Raw genomic sequence first — 6,413 nt, 5'->3', positions numbered from 1 at the left:
CACAACTAAGGACTCACCCAAACCTGAGTACATTGACAGTATATAAGATGGGCACTGTGAAGTCAGCCACTAGTTTGAGAAATCCTGTTGAGGTCTTGATTTATTTATTCCTTTTTTTTCCCTTTTCTTTCTTTTTTTTTTTTTTTTTTTTTTTTTTTTTTAACCATTCTTGATGCTTTGAAACCAGAAAAGATGAACTTTGAAACCACACAAATTTATATAGGACAGAAAGTAATTTTGAATCTGCAGGAGTCACCCTCTGGTAGCATTTGAAAAGAATGCAGGTTTAAACCTCTTCTGCTTTGGCATCTGGTTGCCTATGCCTATGAGTGTTGGTTAGCCAATGTAATTATTATTTATAGATTTAATTAACTATTACTCAGAGTCGGTTCCAAAGTAACTGACAACATTTAAAGTTCGCAGCATTTTGAAAATCACAGTTCAACTACCAACAAACCACATCATCTAAAAATTGTAAGACAACATGTCTGCCTTAGTATATTTAAATTTTTTTTTTCTGATAATAACTTACACCTGCAGATTTATCCAGATACAGCTTCACTGGCTTCAGCAGATAAGACTAAAATGGGTATGACATACAGTGAAGGATTAGGGTCATTGAAAAAAAATATCTTTGAGTCGGACCTGTGCCTGTCAACATGGAATATAATGGCATAAAGTTCAATATTTTAATCTATTTAACTAAAATTAAAGAGCTGCTTCACAGAGATTGTGAGCTCTTCTGAAAACTACTCCATTGGCATGGGGAAACAATCACAAGTTGTACTTGAAATGTTAATAAAATTCCTGCTGCTATCTCAAAACTCCAGATTTTTTAAAAAACCCCAGAGGATTATTTTTATCTTTGTTTTTTTGTTTTTTGTTTTTTTTTAGCTATTAGAAAACTAGCAAAGCCATTTGCAGATATATTAACTTTATAACTTTAACACAGTGGTTCAGCAGAGCTTAGAAAAATACAGCCATAATTGCAGTTTTCCCATTCTTCCCGTTCCCACTCCTGGCTAATTGCCTTTAACACACTTCTCCATTATTTAGTCTGTTGGTGCTAACAGTCGCGACAGAAAAGAAGTGATCTTCCCACAAATTACTCAATGTAATCCGCCCACTAGCAATCCTAAAGCTCACAGATTAACACAGGAAGTGAATCCTGTGTGTTATTTCACCTCAATTTTTAAAGATTAGATAAACAAGATTCTGAGCTTTAGAGGAGCTTTAAAAAATAAATAAATAAAACCCTCTGGGCAGAGCCAAGGCAGCTGTTCCCTGTTCCTAGCTAACATTGCTAAGCTAAACGAAAACTGGGCTTACGTTGTGCGATTTTTTTCAGTCGCGTTATTCAGCTCCTGCTCAAACTGCACGATTGACTCGTAGAGGTTAGAAGTTCGTCGGTCACGATGCAGGTCTCACACTATACGGCCCGATGCTCTGATGCGACCTGAGTGCTCACACTGTGCGTCCATAAAATGAAGGTTATAACAGAAATTCTGTCGCTCGCTCTCCCTCTGTCTTTCACTCACACAGACATGCACCACCACCATCAACTTTGCTAAATTGCTAATGAAAAACATTGATCAGCTGTGATTGAGCAGCAGTGTAGAGCCAACTATTTTCACGGTTGTTGTGGTCGTGATAATTTTGTGAGGCCACATCAAAAAGGCTCGGATGAGCTTTCCAAAGTTCTACAAGTTGTGCCTCCATCGCTTGTGTTCAGCTCATACGCTGCACTGCCGTGCTGCTCCGTCTTTTTCACCGACATTTATGTGTTTGCGTGTGCGCAGTGTGAGCGGCTGCGGTGATACCCTCACGACGGTCGGGAGGATTTCAAATCGGTTTGAAATCCTCACGACCAAGCGATTGATGATCGGGAGCTGGTCGTGAGGTGTTAATCGCTTCTCGTTACCCAACGTATACTACACGATCCACGACGGACGATAAAGGCCAAAATCGGGCCGATCACCAAAACGGGCGCACGACTCAAAAATCGGCTCAAAATGGGCCAAAAATCGCACAGTGTAAGCCCAGCTTAACGGGCTACTGAACCTGGCTTCATATTTAAGCTACAGTTAAAAATGAAATTAGCCCATGTTGAGAACTGAACTAAGATTGCATTGTCTGGCTTTAAGAGTAACCCAGGAGTTTAATTTATCTTGTCCAAAACATTCGTTATCAATTCTCAATTAAAACTTATTTTCACAGATTAATTTAAAAGTGTGTTTTTGTTTCTAAAAAGGTTGTATAATGTGGATTTGCTATATTCTTTAGTGTTTATTCTAAGCAAACTGTCTTATTAGTCAACCTGGCAGCAGAAATGAAATAGGAAGCTGGCTGGAGAACAGCTCTGGTCCTCCCAGATCTTCAGATAAATGGTATAAACCAAAGACTTTTTGATTAAAGTGAAGCCTCACTCACCATTATTGTATCATGAATGAAACCAATGAGCTGTTCATTAAATATCAAATGATGGTATCACTGTCTCAATTTCACTACAACAACAGTACACCCGTCACACTATGTTTCTGGTACCTGAAATACAGTTTGTGCATTAAAAAACAGAAGCTGCAGCAACCATCTTCACACAATGAATGAAACATTCCAGTTTGTCAGTGGTATGCAATGATCAATAAAGCCTGGATCATGGGAGCGTGTGAGTCATTAATGATTATATGAGGTGTTATACGAGATGATACAATTTCCTGAAGGTCACTGTCCAAAACAACTGTCTGATTGGAGCGCTGTTATTCATGGTGCTTGATTGCCTTCTGTAGACAAAAAAAAAAAAAAAAAAAAATACTGACAAACTGTTCACCATTCCTGCTGAATAAACCACTTGTCAACATCACAGAAATGGCTGGAGCGTTCTTTCATACTGCATGTGTATTAACTTATAAAAATCTCTGGGGAAACATAACCCTGTAAAGACATTACTCTCCCTGCCACATAACATCACACTGGTAGCATCTATATGGCTTTTATTAGGAACCCAGTGGAGTCAGACACATAAACAGCAGATAATTACAAAGTAGAAGTTCGTCCCTCTTAAATCTTTAAAGACATTTTGGTCATGGATAAAGCCATAACTCAAGCTGAGGCTTTGTGCACCATGCATATGAATCTGGTTGGGCTAAATGACAAAGTAATACTTCCTAAGAGGCAGCAGGATCTGCCAAAGCAAACAGAGAAGGGGCGTGGTGCTTCCTGCATGTCTCAGCTCTATTGGGGGATGCTAACAGTGACAGCGCTGAGCTCTGCTCGTTGTCAGCACTTAAATTTTTATTTTTTATTTTTTTTTAAAGAACTGATGTATATGGGGCAACAATAAAACCCTGATAAACTGACTCTCTGGCTGACGCTCAGCAGACAGCGGAGATCAAAATGTGAAACAGCAGGAACGCCGGCAAGGTCCCGGTCATCCTGACCATCCTGGATGTTATTTCATCCCTCTCCATGACTAATACTGAATCAATTATCTTACCCTAATGGGACAATTGCAGGTTGCAAGCTTGCAAGATTTAGAGTTCAAATAAATTGGAGAGATCGTGTGCAGTGGAGAGAAAGAAAGCCAGTTATCGGAGTGAATATCAAGGTTAGGATGTCTTTAAAATGCTCATTTTATACTCTTATATGGGCTAATTTTGCATTACATGGTGAGTCAAAAGAGTGCAACACACAAACATGTTTGAATAACCTCAGGAACCAGGATGGTTGTGGAAAGAACAATCTCTTCCCATTGATCTACGTGCACTCGGGATCCAGTGCATCTGAGGACACAGATTTTGGACTGTGCTCTGAAACACAATCTCTCCACACTCTTCAACTCCTCATCTTAAGCACACAATTGTCTTTTGAATGACCTTGTGGTCTGTTTTACTACCCTCACCAATTTTACTACTTATTCTGCTGGTTGTTTTACAAAAAAGAAAAGAAAAAGAAGTTGTAAGGCCTCATCAGTCTCCCACCATCCATTTTTTTCCAAAAGGACACCCAGGATTTCACTTCACCGAGTTCTAACTTTTGCTCCTTGCTGTTGTCAGCATTTTTTGTCTTTAATCTTAAATGTTTTTACATTTTGGAGGTAAAAATCCAGTCTTGGAAAATGATGAGTTTACTATGAGAAATTTACAAGTAGCCCTGTGTGTAATTTGATTGCTACTGCAAGCCAAATGCAGTGCAAAGTGCAAGAGCACGGTGCTAACTCAAGAATATTAGCAGCTAGATTAAAGAATGTATTCAAAAAAACCATGTAAAGCTTCAGAATTGGAGATTCTCTTTCTCTCAATTTCAGTCAACAGTGGAAATTCACTGAGACTTGATTATAGCAGGAGAGTGTTGGCTCAGCTGTGTGCTTTAAGAACCCATGATGTCAGAGCCTTATTTTCCTTGGAGAGGCTCTCATCAGCTGCATTGTTCCAGGAAACCATGGTCTGTTCTCTGGGCAAAAAAAAAAAAAAAAAATCCTGCCCAAAATGCGATCCCCCCTCTTCTGCACCCGCATCTCTGCTGAATGCAGCACGCCGGCCTCTGGCACAGCTCAAGACACACACATAGATGTGAAGCATCCTGGACGAAGCATCACATTTCCTTGGAACCAGAGCTTCCCCTGCACTGCAACAGTGTTTGCCTTTTACTTTCTTTTTTGTTTTTCATTAGAAGATGAGTGTCGGTGATGAAAGGCAGCGTGTTAATACAGGACGAGGAAATAACATGCTGTACCCTGAAGGACTATTAAACAATGCTGCTACTGATGTCATAGAGCCCAGTCTTATTATGAAGATGTAGGTGGTGTGATTGAAATACAGCACCGGCAACTGACAGGTGATGCAAGCAGCTGACAAAGCCGTTGATAAAAACACTCTGCAGCTTAACCGAGCTCAAAATTTAAAAGACGCACAGACCGAATCAGATCTGGATGCAATTACAAGCGCATACAAACAAGACCAACTGCAGTCAGTAGTTGAATAAACTTTGTTGGCATGAGTTGAAGATTTGACAAGCGGTGTTGTGGAAACATAAAGATTTAGTAAATAATGTTCATGGATACCCACTGAATCACATCTGGTCTTCATAAGATTATTTGACTCTTGGCTTTTCTACTAATGTTCTTTGTTACAGAATTATGGTAATGATTTCTTAGAAATTCGGACTGGGTGAAAAACGCAGTTACCAGATAGAGAGACCTTCACCACAGCTCAGAGTTCGTTGATTCCTCTCGGCAAGTGCCAGGGGAGCTGACAGAGCCCAGAGGCTCATGAATCAGGTGGACTTGCTTTGAATTCCCAGTCCATCCCCTGTCCATGAATGCACCCTCTATAAGAATAAATATGGGAAAAGGGAGGGATACATTATCAGAAAGAAAGAGCGGGAAAGGTTACAACAACAGAGCACGAAGCTCACAAGTTCAGTTGTGCTTCTGCTGGAACGGCCGTGCCCCTGTGGACAAGTTCAGTCCTTCAGTAGAAGTCCTCGCCCTCCAACAATAATACTTACAAAATAAAGGCTGACCGCTCCAAGTAAAATCATTTCAGCTGAGTTCAATCGCTATTATTCATGTCCTGGTTCTCCATTCCCTGCTCCACGGCTCCTGTGATATTAATAAGGTAAGCCCTTTGAGCTGAGAAGAAGCCTACCAGGCGTTATGTCAACATTTTTGCTTGCCTCCGCCTTTATTGTCAGCTGATGGTCAGCACCTTGGAGTGAGAGCTCGTGATCAAACGGCCTGGAGGCTTGATCACAGGGCTATTGCAGATCAAATTCTCCTTTAAACAAAAAGTTTGACAGGTCGCTTATTTGCGTTCTTGATGAGAGTTAGATGAGAAGACCCCACTAACACCTGACACTACTCTGATTAGTATGGTAAATACAAAGCTACCGCCAGCAGCTGGTTAGCTTAGCTTAGCATAAAGAGTGAAAACAGCTAACCCAGCTGTTTTCATTCTCACAAATGACCTATTTACACCTTAAAGTATGACATCAGCGTTTTGTCAATTTGGCCACTTGCCTTCTATCCGGTCGTTAAGTGATGACATGACGAATCCTACTTCCGGGCCTAAAGTAGTCTGCGTTTAATATGGCTTTTGTGTTGTTAACATGTTTAATGTTTTGTATTTTCTTCTATTTAATCTCAAAAAGCTCCTAAAACAGTCAGTGATCACTGTTGACCTCCCTCGGCTTTTATTACCGCTAACCATTTATTTAAGCTCAGTATTTAAAACCTTAGGATGTAACTACAGCCCAGCCCATGCAGCAGTATATGAATGACTAACCTTGTATTGTGGATGGATTATCTCAGTTGGTCTCCTGGCTGAAGTTTGGTCCTTTTACAGCATCCTGCCATGCGATTACATTTGTTCCTGACCACCGAGAACACTCATGTTAACTTTTATCGAGTGGAAAAA

The sequence above is a fragment of the Mchenga conophoros genome, linkage group LG17 (assembly GCF_057382185.1).
Source record: "Mchenga conophoros isolate Kocher_MC1m ecotype Shallow Benthic linkage group LG17, M_conophoros_male_GT1.1, whole genome shotgun sequence".
In the NCBI taxonomy this organism is placed as follows: domain Eukaryota; kingdom Metazoa; phylum Chordata; class Actinopteri; order Cichliformes; family Cichlidae; genus Mchenga; species Mchenga conophoros.
This window is presented reverse-complemented; position numbering follows the sequence as displayed.